This window comes from Phoca vitulina, unplaced genomic scaffold (genome assembly GCF_004348235.1).
Source record: "Phoca vitulina isolate PV1807 unplaced genomic scaffold, GSC_HSeal_1.0 scaffold11, whole genome shotgun sequence".
In the NCBI taxonomy this organism is placed as follows: domain Eukaryota; kingdom Metazoa; phylum Chordata; class Mammalia; order Carnivora; family Phocidae; genus Phoca; species Phoca vitulina.
Genome location: NW_022589714.1, coordinates 30,351,449 through 30,365,568, shown reverse-complemented (window position 1 = coordinate 30,365,568; position 14,120 = coordinate 30,351,449). Strand labels below are relative to the sequence as shown.

Below are 14,120 nucleotides of genomic sequence, written 5' to 3'. Positions count from 1 at the left end.
CATTCACATTTGATTACACACTGTTCTGGACAAACATAAGCTTTTTATGGGGTTGGATTCAACCTAGGGGCAGTCAGTTTGAGTCCCCTGACATAAACCCCTGAATCTGGTTGGTTCTTGGGTTATACCAAATATATAATGAGCTGGAATTGTGGTCCAGTATTGAGTAGATCTACTCTGATGGGAGAAATGATGGAAAAAGCCATTGGGTTGTTTCTAAATCTAAGTCATCTTCTTTTTCTACAGAAGCCATGCTCAGGGTTTGACAAATAAGTGACTGCTCAGGCAGAAAATCACTTAGGAGATGGTGAGAAGAGAGGGCTGGTTTGTTGGCTAGTGCTAGTACTCACCAGTCTACACACGGACCATTGTTTTCTTTATTTGGACTCCGGGCTATGACAGATTATATCTGAGCCAGGAAGATGGTCAAATACTCTGGAAAGAGGTCATCCCTGGTCACTGGAGTGTGATCCCAGAATTTTTCATTGTGTTAGGAAGGAAGTCCATGGTTGGGTTACAGAGCAAGGGCAATGGAAAAATTTGGGGGATGGGGTCTAGGTATTAATGTCAAGGAGGGATATAGTGAGAGGAATCAGAAGAGTTCCAAGTAATTAAAGGGAGTGCCCTCATCTGATTATAAACAAAAAAAATCTTTGAGAGTTAAGAAGACTCTTCAGGGTTTCATCAATCAGTCTATTTAGTGAGGTTTAACTTATACTCCCTGTGTAACAGCAGCTTGAAGGTAAGTTCTATTTGTTTGTTAATATTCATTAATTCATTTATTCAAATATTATTTGTTGGGTGTCTAGCATGCCCTAGGCACTTACAGGCTAAGAAGACAACAGGTAACAACAATAACAGAACACTATGGATTCATAGAGCTACAATTTAGTCGTGGAGATAGAACCTTAATAAGTACATCACAGAGTGGTTAAGTTTCACCCAAGAGGTACTTTGAAGGGCGCTTCACACAGGTCTGATCTTCATGTGAGAAAGAGGGATGGCATTCCTGAGAAAGAGATGGTCAAGTGCAGAGCTGAAGGAAAAGTACAAGTCTTCCAGGCAGAGCCTGGGGAAAGAGATTCCAGGAGGAGGGAGCAGCATGTGCAAAGATGGTGTGGAGACAGGAGACTTTGAAGGAAATGCAAGGAGACCCCTGTAGCTGGAGCTGAGCTGTGATGAGCTAGTGTGAATAGAATCAGAGTGGTAGGCGGGGCTCAATTGTGTGCATTGCAGACCTGCTGAGAAAAGAAAAATAGACCAAGCAGAATTTGAACACATTCCAGGGGCAAAATTCAAAAACATCTGGATAATACCAGCATGGGTGAGAGTGGGAAAGCAGAGCTCTTCTGAAATGCTGGGAGACACCTTTCTGGAGGACAGTTTGGTGAACTGTATTACAGTTGACCCTTGCACACTGCGGGTGAGGAGCGCCCGCCACCCCCACAGTGGAAAATCCAGTATAACTTTTGACTCCCCAACAACTTAACTACTAATAGCCTTCTGCTGATCAGAAGCCTTACCAATCACAAAAACAGTCAATTAACACATATTTTGTATGGTTTCTGTCCGTTATATACTGTATTCTTACAATAGAGTAAGCTAGAGAAAAGAAAATGTTATTAATAAAACCATAAGGAAGAGAAAATACATTTTCAGTGCTGTAAAAAATCTACTTGTAAGTGGACCCGCACATTTCAAGCCTGTTGTTCAAAGGCTTATGTCAACTGCATAAGCCTTCCTAACATATCCTTTGACACAACAGTACTCCTTCCAGGAACGTATACTAAAGAAATAATCAGATGAGGGCGCTAAGACAGTGTTATTTAACTTTGCATGAAGGAGAATTTCAAGGATGGGAGGTTGTTACTTCTTTTCAATTTTTCTTAAATCTGACTTTGTAAATCAGTTTATCTGAATAGATTTTTTTCTGCCTCTGTCCATAACAAAGTAAAGATAAAAATGAAACATTGTTATTTTGGTCAATATCTGAGTTGATTCCAGATAGGATAAGGCCATTTGCTAAGAACGTGGAGATTTAATAAAAGCCAAATCTCAACCACACGGTGGCTTGTGGATCTTGCTACTGAAGCTACTGTTCAGGAGCCACAAATCACTGCCCGTCTGGGGTGACCGTCTTAGGTTATGTGGTTTTGCATCACGGCAGGCTAGGCACTGTGCTGCTGATGCAAGTGATATGGGTCAGTTTTCCCGTCTCATATAATACAGGGCCGCGTATTATAAACTGTGATCATAAACCATTAGGTCTACGACTGGGACTTTGTAAAGTGATTTAAATGTGGTTCCACGCATTTTGGCGTCACCAAGAGTGAGGGCTACCAACCATCCCCCACGCAGAGATACGATCATGTTAATATTCAGCATCATGGGACTTCCCAGGGCTCCAGTAAACCGTAATGAGCCCTAACTCAACTCACAGAGATTCTGCCTGCTTCCAACATTTCCGTGAGGGGGGAACAAGAGATAAAGTAACTTCCCGGAACCTGTTTCCCTACCTGTGAATTGGAGATAACAATAGTATCATCTCATCAGGTTATTTCTGGGGATAAATGAGCTGATACGAATAAGAACTAAGAGCCAGGTATGCCTCAGGGTCGACTGTCCCCATCCACAATAGAGAGATGCCATGAGAGATGAAATTTTCCAGAATCAAAGTTTTGAAGCCACTGGGAGGAAAATGCTGTTATTGAAGACTGGGGGCGGGGGGGCACGTCTAAGTGGACCTTGAAATTCCTGCTTCAAGAAACTCAGTCTTTTTGCTGCTAGCCCCAAAGTGCCAGGAGCATGACTGCTCGGTTCCAGGAACAGGAGACAGGTGGGTTTGAACAGTGGCCAGAACTAACAACAGTGTCTGGGGTATGTTTGTGGAGGCAAAGTGAAAGGAAGCAAACTTTGATGAGACATAACGAATGAATGGTTACCTTGGAAAAAGCCGTCTCTAGATAGCTATGGGATACGTGATTTTGCAGTAAGCACAAACCTCCAAAATCCAAAAGAGTCTTATTTCATTTTTAGGGAGTCTATGTCTTTTCTTTAGGATTACTTGACATTTTTCAGAGATGGTTTGTGAAGGGTCTGTGCACAGACTCTAAAGTCGGAAATACCCGGCTTTGTATCCTGCCTCTGCCACTCTCTTGGCTGTGTGAACTTCGGCAAGTTAATGAACCTCTCTGTGCCAGGGACGATATTAAATCATACCCATTTCAATGAGCTGCTGTGAAAATTCAGATAACATAAGTAAAGTGTTTCAATATTGACTAGCACTTACCAAAATGCAATTATTATAATTATTATTTCTTTTTTTCATCTTCCGGTCCCTAGACCCTTCATTAATTTTAAAGATGCTTGGCACCTTTCTGGATTCTCTTTTTTCTGTACCAAGCCTGGGACCCAGCCTGTCACTTTACAGTAGCATTCTCCAACACTCTGGATCCCCCGCCACCATGACCCAAAGGTTGGTTGCTGAAATGGAGCGGGTGCCATGGGAATTAAACTGCATGTCTGCGCTGTCAAATGGATGTCAATACTTCTGCAAGGAGGTCAAGGCTAAGACAATTCAAGAACACCAGCTTTGAAGTCAGATGCACCTGAGTTCAAATCCTGCCTCTGGTCGTTGACAGTGTACTCAGCGTTAGATAAGGTGGTCTCTCGTGCCTGCATTTGCTCACCTGTGACATGGAGCTACAGGATCTGCTGGGCTGGACATCTTCCATGTGCCCTGCCAGATGTCACTCTACCCTTCCCCACTCTGCGCTGTGCCCTGAAGCTCCCCTGCCCTCTGGCTCCACGTGGGAAGCGCCCAGAGCCAGGTTCAGGCAGCTGCCTCCCGGGAGCGCCCGCGGTGGTCCAGACTTCTTCAAATGCAGCCTGAATGCCACTGCTAAGCACCAAACACTGGCCCCTGGAGTAAGGCTAACTGTGTAGCCTGTAATCTGACATGGTTCCTGATCTGCCAGGAGTCTAACTTTAATTTCCACTTCTTCCCCTTGATGGACCCTCATGCTGATGACACCGCATTCCTTCCTCACTATTTCCTGACCATGTCCATGCGATTCCCGACCTTGTGCCTCAACTTCTGCTGTTCCCTGCTAGGTCCTGACTACACAGGGCTAAGTCCTACCTTTTGCTTTGGCCTGGCTCAAGTGCCTTTAAGGCATTCTTCCCCTCGACTCCCAGGCACGGGGATTGTTCTCTTGCAAGAACTCCTATGCCCTATCCTCTATCACCGGGTATCTTTCTTTCAGCACTTTATCACTTCCTGCTTTGTATTACAATTGTGTGTTTTATTTCCCCTGCTTATTTGTAAGTCCTGTGGGGAAATGTCTGCATTTTACTCATCCTGTGCCTCCCACAATTGCTTGCCCACGCAGGCTGCTCAACAGATCCTTCGTGAGTGATGGGTGTGGTGGTGCTGGTGGGTAATGTCCATAGGCTGGGTGAACGACTTGAAAAAGCACTTGTTTGGGGTGTTCTTCAGCTGTACGAGCAAGCACCGTGTTTCTGTACAGCACCACTCATGTTGAGGGAAGGGACGAGGAGTAAAGTCATCCCTAATCTCTCTTTTGGATCACTGCTACTTACAGTTCATGACAAAACACTGTCTAAAAAGGCTCGCTGGGGGTAACCCTGCATGAATGATGATATTCCAGAACGGATGGCGGGCTCTGGGGGGAGGGGAAAGTGTGAAGGGAGAGTGTAAAGGGAAATTTTCACTCTCTGCCTGCCAACCAGGAAAAATGGAATACATCCTCTATGCTAGCGTCTTTGATTCCCCTTATAACATGAGCACACACCATAATGAATTAACATTTATGTCTCAGTGATAAATTCAGCCAAGATGTATTGAACTTGCACTGTGTGTCCCAGCGCTGCCACGTGCCTTGGGGGATACCGGGGACCAGAGGCAGGGTCTCTGCCCCTAATTTATTGCTCAGCTTTACCTGGGAAGCAAAATCTAAAAACAATACCATCCACAGAGAGGAGGCCTATAGATGGGCTCATTATTCAACAACTCTGCCCTAAAGCCATTCATGCGTTGAAAGCATTTTAATACAATTTGAGGTCACATTATGTGAGCCAGATTCTCCGTGCCTGAGTTACTCTCTGGGCACAAATAAGGTTCCTCTGAGGTAGCCAGGGGTAAAAATAGCTTACCGTGGACTTTGACTTGGAGCTAAACATGTTAACCTCTTATGAAGCAACCTTCACTGGCTACCTGCCTCTGTGGCTCCAGACTGACCCTTTACTTCTGTCCCTCAGAAACGTCGACCGACACGCTGCTCATGGCCATTTGGGGGAAATGCCCGGAACGGTCTTGGATCCTGTGGGCAGAGCACGGGGGCACAGGCGGCCTGCTGGGGCTGCTGTTGACAGGAGGAAGGAGCAGGTTGGGTTACGGGAGACCCAGCAAGTGGACACATGTCCTCCTTTCCCCTGAGCTTCCATCTAGCTGGTATTTAGAATTAGTTTACGTAGCCTATGGCTGGGAAATGAAGAAATGAAATTTCACATTTTTAATGTCACTCAATCTCCTGGTAATTGTTTGATTCTTGCTGTTCTTGTCTGTTTTTCCCAGCAACCTACTTCACAGAGTGGTTGGGAAGATGAGCTAATATAGGCTCAGGTGCTTAGGAGAGTGCCGGCACAGGGTTGGCATGCAAAAATATTAGGGGTTAAATATAAAATTCATCACTTGCTACCCTGTGTCTCAACCTCTTCACTCCCTGAGAGCAGAACATATATTTGACTCCTCCTTAACTCAACCTAGCAAAGGCATACGTTAATTCTTCCCTTCTAGTCTTTAATACTTTCTGATGATGTAGCCTAAAAAAGTAATTTTTAATGTTCACTGCTATAAATTAGTCCTCTTCCTTGTTTATGCCCACACACTTATTATAAATATCCCTCAATCCAGGGGCGCCTGGGTGGCTCAGTCGTTAAGCGTCTGCCTTCAGCTCAGGTCATGATCCCAGGGTCCTGGGATCGAGTCCCACATCAGGCTCCCTGCCTGGCAGGAAGCCTGTTTCTGCCTCTCCCACTCCCCCTGCTTGTGTTCCTGCTCTCGCTATCTCTGTCTCTGTCAAATAAATAAATAAAATCTTTAAAAAAAAAAAAAAAAAAAAAATATCCCTCAATCCGGCACCAACTGGGTCAGGAGAAAAGGACCCTACATCTCTTGATCAGCAGGGCTTGCCTGCTTAGAGCTGCGCTTGCTGTGGCTCAGGAAGGGTGTTGGTGTCCCCTCGTTTGTGAAGGTCTTGTCTTGTCTTTTTCTTTTTCTTGCCACAGATGAACAGACGTCAGCCTTGCAGCTGCTCTAATGACCCTGCCCAAAGGAAAGCCACTCTAAAAATAGAATCAAAGGGAACAAATGGTCTGCCTGACAACCTGTTTTGAGGGGCAGGAGGCTGGAGGATTCAAAAAATGAAAGTATGTTATCAAGGAGGATGAAAAACATACAGATTGGAAAAGTTTTAAGGCATGATTTTTACCAAAAAGCTCATTTGGTCAAGTTCATAGCTATGTGGCATCTACAGAGATTAAGTTAAACATGTAACATTGCCAGTATCAGATACAGCCTGATGCATCTGTTCTGGTTTTATGTGATGCTTCCTATATTTAACAAAGCCCTTGGTATCTTAGGAACACAATTTAAAACATTTTCATAGTAAACCACAGGCCTTTGAACTGGTGTTAAGGAGAAAACCCTAAAGACTCCACAAAAAACTGCTGGAATATATATGAATTATATATATATGACTATATATATGAATTATAAATGAATTCAGTAAAGTTGCAGGATATAGAATAAATGTACAGAAATCTGTTGCATTTCTATACACTAATAATGAAGCAGCAGAGAGTGAAATTAAGAAAACAATCCCATTTACAATTGCACCAGTAATAGTAAAATACCAGGAATAAACTTAACCAAAGAGGTGAAAGACCTATATTCTGAAAACTATAAAACATTGATGAAAGAAATTGAAGATAGCACAAAAAAATGGAAAGACATTCTATACTGCTGGGTTGAAAGAATAAATATTGTTAAAATGTCTATACTACCCAAACCAATCTACACATTTAATGCAATCCCTATCAAAATACCAACAGCATTTTTCAAAGACCTAGAGTGAACAATCCTAAATTTTGTATGGAACTGGAGAAGACCCCAAATAGCCAAAGCCAACCAAAGCTTGAAAAAGAAAAACAAAACTGGAGCTATCACAATTCCAGACTTCAAGTTATATTACAAAGCTGTAGTAATCAAAACCGTGTGGTACTGGCAAAAAATAGACACATGGATCAATAGAACAGAATAGAGAGCCCAGAAATAAACCCACAATTATATGATCAATTAATCTTCAACAAAGGAGGAGAGAAAACACAATGAGAAAAAGTCTCTTCAACAAATGATGCTGGGAAAACAGGACAGCTACATGCAAAAGAATAAAACTGGACCTGTTTCTTACACCATACACAAAAATAAATTCAAAATGGATGAAAGACCTAAATGCAAGACCTGAAACCATAAAAATCCTAGAAGAGTACACAGGCAGTAATTTTTCTGACATTGGTCATAATAACATCTTTCTAGATATGTCTCCTGAAGCAAGGAAAACAAAAGCAAAAGTAAACTGTTGGGACTACATCAAAATAAAATCTTCTGTACAGCAAAGGAAACAATCAACAAATCTAAAAGGCAATCTCCTGAATGGGGGAAGATATTTGCAAATGCCATATCCAATAAAGGCTTAATATCCAAAATATATAAAGAACTGATACAACTCAACATCCAAAAAACCAATAATTCCATTAAAAAATGGGCAGGAGCCATGAACAGACATTTCTTCAAAGAAGATATCTAGATGGCCAACAGACATATGAAAAGATGCTCAGCATCACTCATCATGAGAAAAATGCAAATCAAAACCACAATGAGATATCACCTCACCCCTGTCAGAATGGTTGAAATAGTGTTGGTGGGGCTGTGGAGAAAAAAGAATCCTTTTGCACTGTTGGTGGGAGTGCAAACTGGTGCAGCCACTGTGGAAAACAGTATGGAGTTTCCTCAAAAAGTTAAACATAGAACTACCCTACAATTCAGTAATCACACTATTGGGTATTTACCCCCAAAATACAAAAACACTAATTCAGAGGGATACATGCACCCCATGTTTATTGCAGCATTATTTACAATAGCCAAACTATGGAAACAGCCCAAGTGTCCACTGATAGATGAATGGATAAAAACATGGTGTGTGTGTGTATATATTTATATACACACACACAATGGATATATATATATATATATACACACACACAATGGAATATTACTCAGCCATAAAAAGAATGAAATCTTGCCATTTGCAACAACATGGATGGAGCTAGAGAGTATAATGTTAAGAGAAATAAGTCAGTCAGAGAAAGACAAATACCATATGATTTCACTCATCTGTGGAATTTAAGAAACAAAACAAATGAGCAAAGGGAAAAAATGAGAGAGAGAGAAAAACCAAGCAACAGACTCTTAACTATGGAGAACAAATAGATGGTTACCAGAGGGGAAATGGGTGGGGGGATGGGTGAAACAGGTGATGGAGATTAAGAGTACACTTATCATGGTGAGCACTGAGAAAAGAATAGAATTGTTTAATGACTGTATTGTATACCTGCAACTAATATAACACTGTGTATTAACAATACTGGAATTAAAATAAAAAACTTAATGAAAAAATAAAATGGTGTCAAGAGCCTTCCAAGTTTTCCAACTCTTCAGAGAACATTTAGCTCTCAGGGATGCTTGGTAGTACCATGGTACAAACAGAGCACTCACCAAACACATAATGTCACCCTGAACTTGCTCCAAAAACTCACAGCTCAAAGCCTTGCCTAGGAGACCCTCTCATTTCTGTGAACTTCCAGTTTTCCCCTCTCCCCAGGTAAATTGGAAGTGATCTAAATGATGGGAAGCAAATCAAACAGCAGAGTCACACACATACCATTTGAGTGGACTGACGTTATACATGGAAGCCCCTAGAACTGTGTCTAGAACCATCAACTTTTTTTAGTGTATGTTCCTACATAGGGTTTTTAATAATTACAGATGTGATTATCCTGTATATACAGCTATACATTTTGCTTTTTCACTTATTTCATCAGTATTTTCACCCACATTACATTCATTACATTTTTTTTTAAGTTTATTTATTTAAGTGATCGCCACACCCAACATGGGGCTCAAACTCACGATCCTGAGACCAAGAGTCGCCTGCTCCCCTGATTGAGCCAGCCAGGCGCCCCTCATTACATCTTTTAAGTTACTTTGTCATAAAATACACTCATGCTTAAAAAATAAATAAATAACATAGAAGTGCGTCAAGTGAAAAGTAAAAGCTCCCCTCCCTTCTGTTTCCTAAACCCAAGAGGTACTAGTTCTGGTAAAGTCTTCCAGAGCCTTTTTATCTATGAGTGTCTGTCTGTGTCTAAGCAAGCGTGTTTATGTATAGATTAATTTTTCTTTACATTTATGGGATCAATCTAAACATCACTTTTGGCAACCTGCTTTTTTCACCTAGTAATGTATTTTGGGTTGTCAGATTTAGCAAATAAAAATACAGGGTGCCCTGTTACATGTGAGTTTCAGATCAACAAGAATTTTTTTTAATTTAAATATATCTCAGATACTGCATGAAACAAACATACTAAAAAACGATTCATTGTTGATCTGACATTCAAATTTCACTGGGCGTCCTGTCTTATGTACTACAAACACATTTCTGTATCTGCACTTTAGATCTGTTTGTTTAAGTTGTCATGTCTAAATGTGGCCAGGCAGTCTTGGTTGGTAATAGAAGTAGAATCAGGGGTAATTTTTCTCTTCTTATTTTTCCTTATTTGTCATTACCAAAGGTTTATCACTATAAGTGCTTTGTAGGGAGATTAGGTCCTGTGAGCTGGAAGTCCTCTTCATCCACAGAGCACATTGATTGGTGAGGTGAAGGAAGCCTGTGAGTGAGACTATGGAATGTTCTATTACTCTGCCTTATAGAGGCAAAAGACCCCCTGGGGCAGCCAGGAGGAAGGAACTAAGGAGAAGACCAGGCCAGCACCTCAGGAGGCCCCAATCTCTGCTGACTTCCTCAAAATCATCTAAGTCATCCCCTAGTGCCTGGGATTGGTGGGGTTGGCAGAATTTTCTTGGTGGGGTGTCCTGAGCCCAGACTAGGACTTGTATAGAGCCCTAGGTTCCCAATGGGCTCTAGCCCCTTTTATTCCTTTTTGGGGCAATCTCTGATCCTCTATCTGCCCCCCCCCACTCCCCACATGTGGTTGACTAGATGCCCTGAGGAGCACAGGAGACTTTGTGCCTATGGGGTCTTCTGGAGGCCCTGATGCTGGACCCCAGTTCCAGAAGGGAGGTTTGGCAAGTGGATCATCTCCACTATCTCGCTCAGTATTTCTCACATGGAACTGCATGAGATTGGGCAGCCAGCGTGGGGCTGACACGCTGATTTTGAGTGACTCAAATTGTTTATACAGATAAGGCCCTGGCAAAAAAATGTTGTCCCCTCCATCCCCACAACCCTTGGGGTGGCCCTGGAGAAAACAAGCAAAAGGAAGGAGCAGGAAATGGGAAGTTGGAAAAAGGAGGGTACAAGTTGATAAAAGCCTGAGAGAAACCAAGAAACACAGCTGAGAAGGAATCTGGGGAATGTCTATGGCCAGGTGTCTAAGAATTTTGTATATACTAACTTGTTTGATCCTCACAACAACCCTAGGAGGTAGGAGCTATGACCACCCCGATTTACAAAAGAGGGGGAAGGAAAGAAGGAAGGAAGGGAGGAAGAAATTGATTGGAGTCCAGAGAAATTAGGTAACTTACCCAAGATCACACAGCAGCTAGAAAGTGGTAGAGATGGCTTTTGGTCAATAGAGTTGACTCCAGAGTCTATGGTCTAAAACACTTGGCTACATGTGACTAATGTGGATTTTTAACTTGTTAACTGAATAGCGTGTGATAGGACTACTTCCCATTGCTCCCAACTTTCCAGTAAACTCTACTATACTCATGAATGCCTTGCTATGTTCTAAATTTTGCTTTGTTTAGAAACCAGTAAAGAAGTTATTTCTTGTTTAGATCTATAAAGCAAAGAAGCAGAAATGCCTGGGCAGCAGTGAACATGTGACCATAAGACTTTCTGGAGTCCATACAAATCTTTGGGAAGGCATATGTATCAGTTAGGATACCAACAGGGAAAGCCAACACCCTCACAGGATTTAACTAAGAAATGTTTGGTGGGGAGGGTGGACAGAATTAAGGGAACTATGAAGGACGTGAAGCACCAGGGGCTAGCAAGAGAAAAGCCTTTATATTTCTTGTCCTGAAGGGGCAAAGGGAGATAACTGTGTTATCGAGTCTAGACAGAGCTGGGAACCTCAGAAGGCAGATCGCCTGCCCAGAGCTATGACCACAGAATGAAGAGCCATGGCAACACAGGAAAGAAGTAGAGAGAATAAATATCTCTTCCTCTTTCTCTTTCTGATTTCCGATATCCTGCAGGTATTTCCACTGGCCACACCAACCCAGAAGCCAAAGGGCAGGGGACCCTGCTGAGGCAATCTAAAGGTCAGCTTCTGGAGACACAGAGGAGGCAGAGAAAGATGGCGGAGAGGCAAACATAAAATAACAGCACTGGAATTGGAACTTTAACACGCCTGGGAGTGTGTGTGTGTGTGTGTGTGTAGAAAGACACTAGTTTTGGTTTGGGTTCAGGCTCTAAGTTGGGCTTCAGTTGTTCCTAGATATCCCCCAAAGCCCAGATATATCCTAAGGAGACTGACTCTGTGAAGGTATATGCTTGCCTCCCTAGGAGCCTGCGTATACCTTGAGGTCTCTCTGTGATTGAGAACACCTTTTGCGCTTGTCTGAGTCAGTGTGCCAATCTCAGGGCATGGCCGGAACCATCTGGCTTTCTGAGGCCGACAGCCAGGCATTGGTTACCTCTCTGGTGTCTTGCTGACTCTGGACTAGGCCCATGGTCAGAGGGGCTCATTCTCTTCCGATGCCAGTGATCCTGAGGAGCGAGGCATTGTAGACTATTTCTGAGTGTCAGCAGAAGTGTTCAGGACGTTGCACAGCTCATGTAAGAGAGACCACTTTATGACTCATTATTTTAAAAAATTATATAATGTCATTTGCAATCTTCACATGCTATGGAAGTGACACATGATTCTTATTTGACTGGTTATTTTCAGTGAAAGCTTCATTGGAAATAGTGGTTGCTTTTCATTTCATTAATTTCATTAATCTTAAGACAGAGGACTTTTAGACAAGGGTAATTATCTTTCAGAATAAATTCCTCCTATATAGGCTTTCATTTATTATCCTGAAAGTCCCATAGGGCCTACTTGTTTGGACCTGAAGTAATGCCATTTGACCCCAGAGCTGCCGTCTCTTAGAAGAAGGTCAATACTATATGATCACAGTAAAACGTGACTGCCATTGTATGATCGTCTTTCTACTTTGTAAACCTGAAAATTAGAATAGGAACAATGGTTAAAGTTTTTAGGAAGCAAACTGTTGTGAAAGCCATAACAACTCATTGGCAACAATTTGTTTTAGCAGAAAATATCAGGTGCGTGTTGGCCATCCTGTCATCGATCGGAGGCAGCGATGATTCATATGCTCCTTGAGGATGGAGAAACGAAGGTTTTAGAAGGATGGGGCTGATGTGTTGATGTGGATTTTGCAGGGTAGGCTTACTCCAGACTCCGGTACTGGAGTCCTGTGGCTATGCTGAAGCCTTCTAGCAATTTCTGCTGTTACTTCAACTAACCCAGGTGAGTGAGTGTTTCATCTGATTCTGATCTTTGCTTCTACCTGATACAGTGGGGGAAAAAAACAAAACCCATAATGTGGCTAATGTGATGTTCTTGATTATGTGCTGTAAGGTGATGCTGTGATATGATCTATGAGATTATCTTTGAAATGTTTTGAAGAGTCATTTTTTTTTTAAAGATTTTATTTATTTATTTGACAGAGAGATAGAGAGCACAAGTAGGCAGCAAGGCAGGCAGAGGGAGAGGGAGAAGCAGGCTCTCCACTGAGCAGGGAGCCCGATGCGGGGCTCGATCCCAGGACCCCAGGATCATGACCAAGCCAAAGGCAGCCACCTAACCAACTGAGCCATCCAGGCACCCCTGAAGTGTCATTTTGATAAGGGAAATCTGTGTCCTAAGATGGCCGACCGAGCCAGCGAGCCAGCCCCTGGCCCGGGGCTCTTCCGGGTTCTTCTTCCTGCCCCGCTTCACGCACGCGCCAAAAGTGCCCAGTATGCGGAAGTAGAAGTGTATAAATTACCCCCTTTGTTTGTGCTCGAGGCTCAGAACTTTGGAGAGACCACTCTCCTCTGAGCCCACCAGCATTAAATAAACCTAACCTCCAAGATCTCCGGGTGCTGCTTGGTTCTTCCCTCAGGAGATCCAGTCCAGCTTCCGTAACAATTTCATTCTTACCTTTCTCAGAGGAGCACTGGCCCTTTAGGTTAGAGATTTCTTGCTCTTTTTTTTTTCTCTCTTTGTTTTTCAGTGTTCCTTATCATCTTGGCTTTGGCTCTGTGGTTATTTCAAGGTCGCTGTGGTCCAAATGGTTCTCAGTGAACTGATGCAGCCTCTTAGGGTTGGCTTCCAGGCCCAAAGCCCTCCCAGGGGACAGGGGAGTGTAGAGCAGGCTGGAGAAGCTAGGAGAGAGAGGAGAGGGCCATGTTCTGAAGTGCTATCCCATTCAAACCGTCCATGTGAAGGATAAATTCCAGCAAGTACATCTTTCTGTGCCTTGCTGAACTTCTAAGATCTGAAGGCAAGCCCAAAGGACAAAAATCTTAAAAATAAAAAACCAGAGGGGCACCTGGGTGGTGCAGTCGGTGAAGCGTCTGACTCTTGGTTTCAGCTCAGGTCATGATCTCAGGGTTGTGGGATCAAGCCCCACGTCGGGCTCCCCACTCAGTGCGGAGTCTGCTTGAGATTCTCCCTCCCTCTGCCCCTCCCCCACCTCTAAAATAAATCAATAAATCTTAAAAAAATAAATAAACATAAAA

General features: G+C 42.9%; 1 protein-coding gene across 2 annotated transcripts in view; it reads right to left on the bottom strand.

Moving 5' to 3' along the window:
* Positions 1-13,753, bottom strand: part of KLHL31 (kelch like family member 31) — a 72,329-nt gene extending 58,576 nt beyond the window's left edge. For both annotated transcript variants that reach the window (XM_032409643.1, XM_032409642.1), the window contains exon 1: positions 13,540-13,753. The gene's annotated coding sequence lies outside the window, so the exon portion shown is untranslated. The remainder of the gene's footprint in view (positions 1-13,539) is intronic.
* Positions 13,754-14,120: the final 367 nt, after the last annotated feature.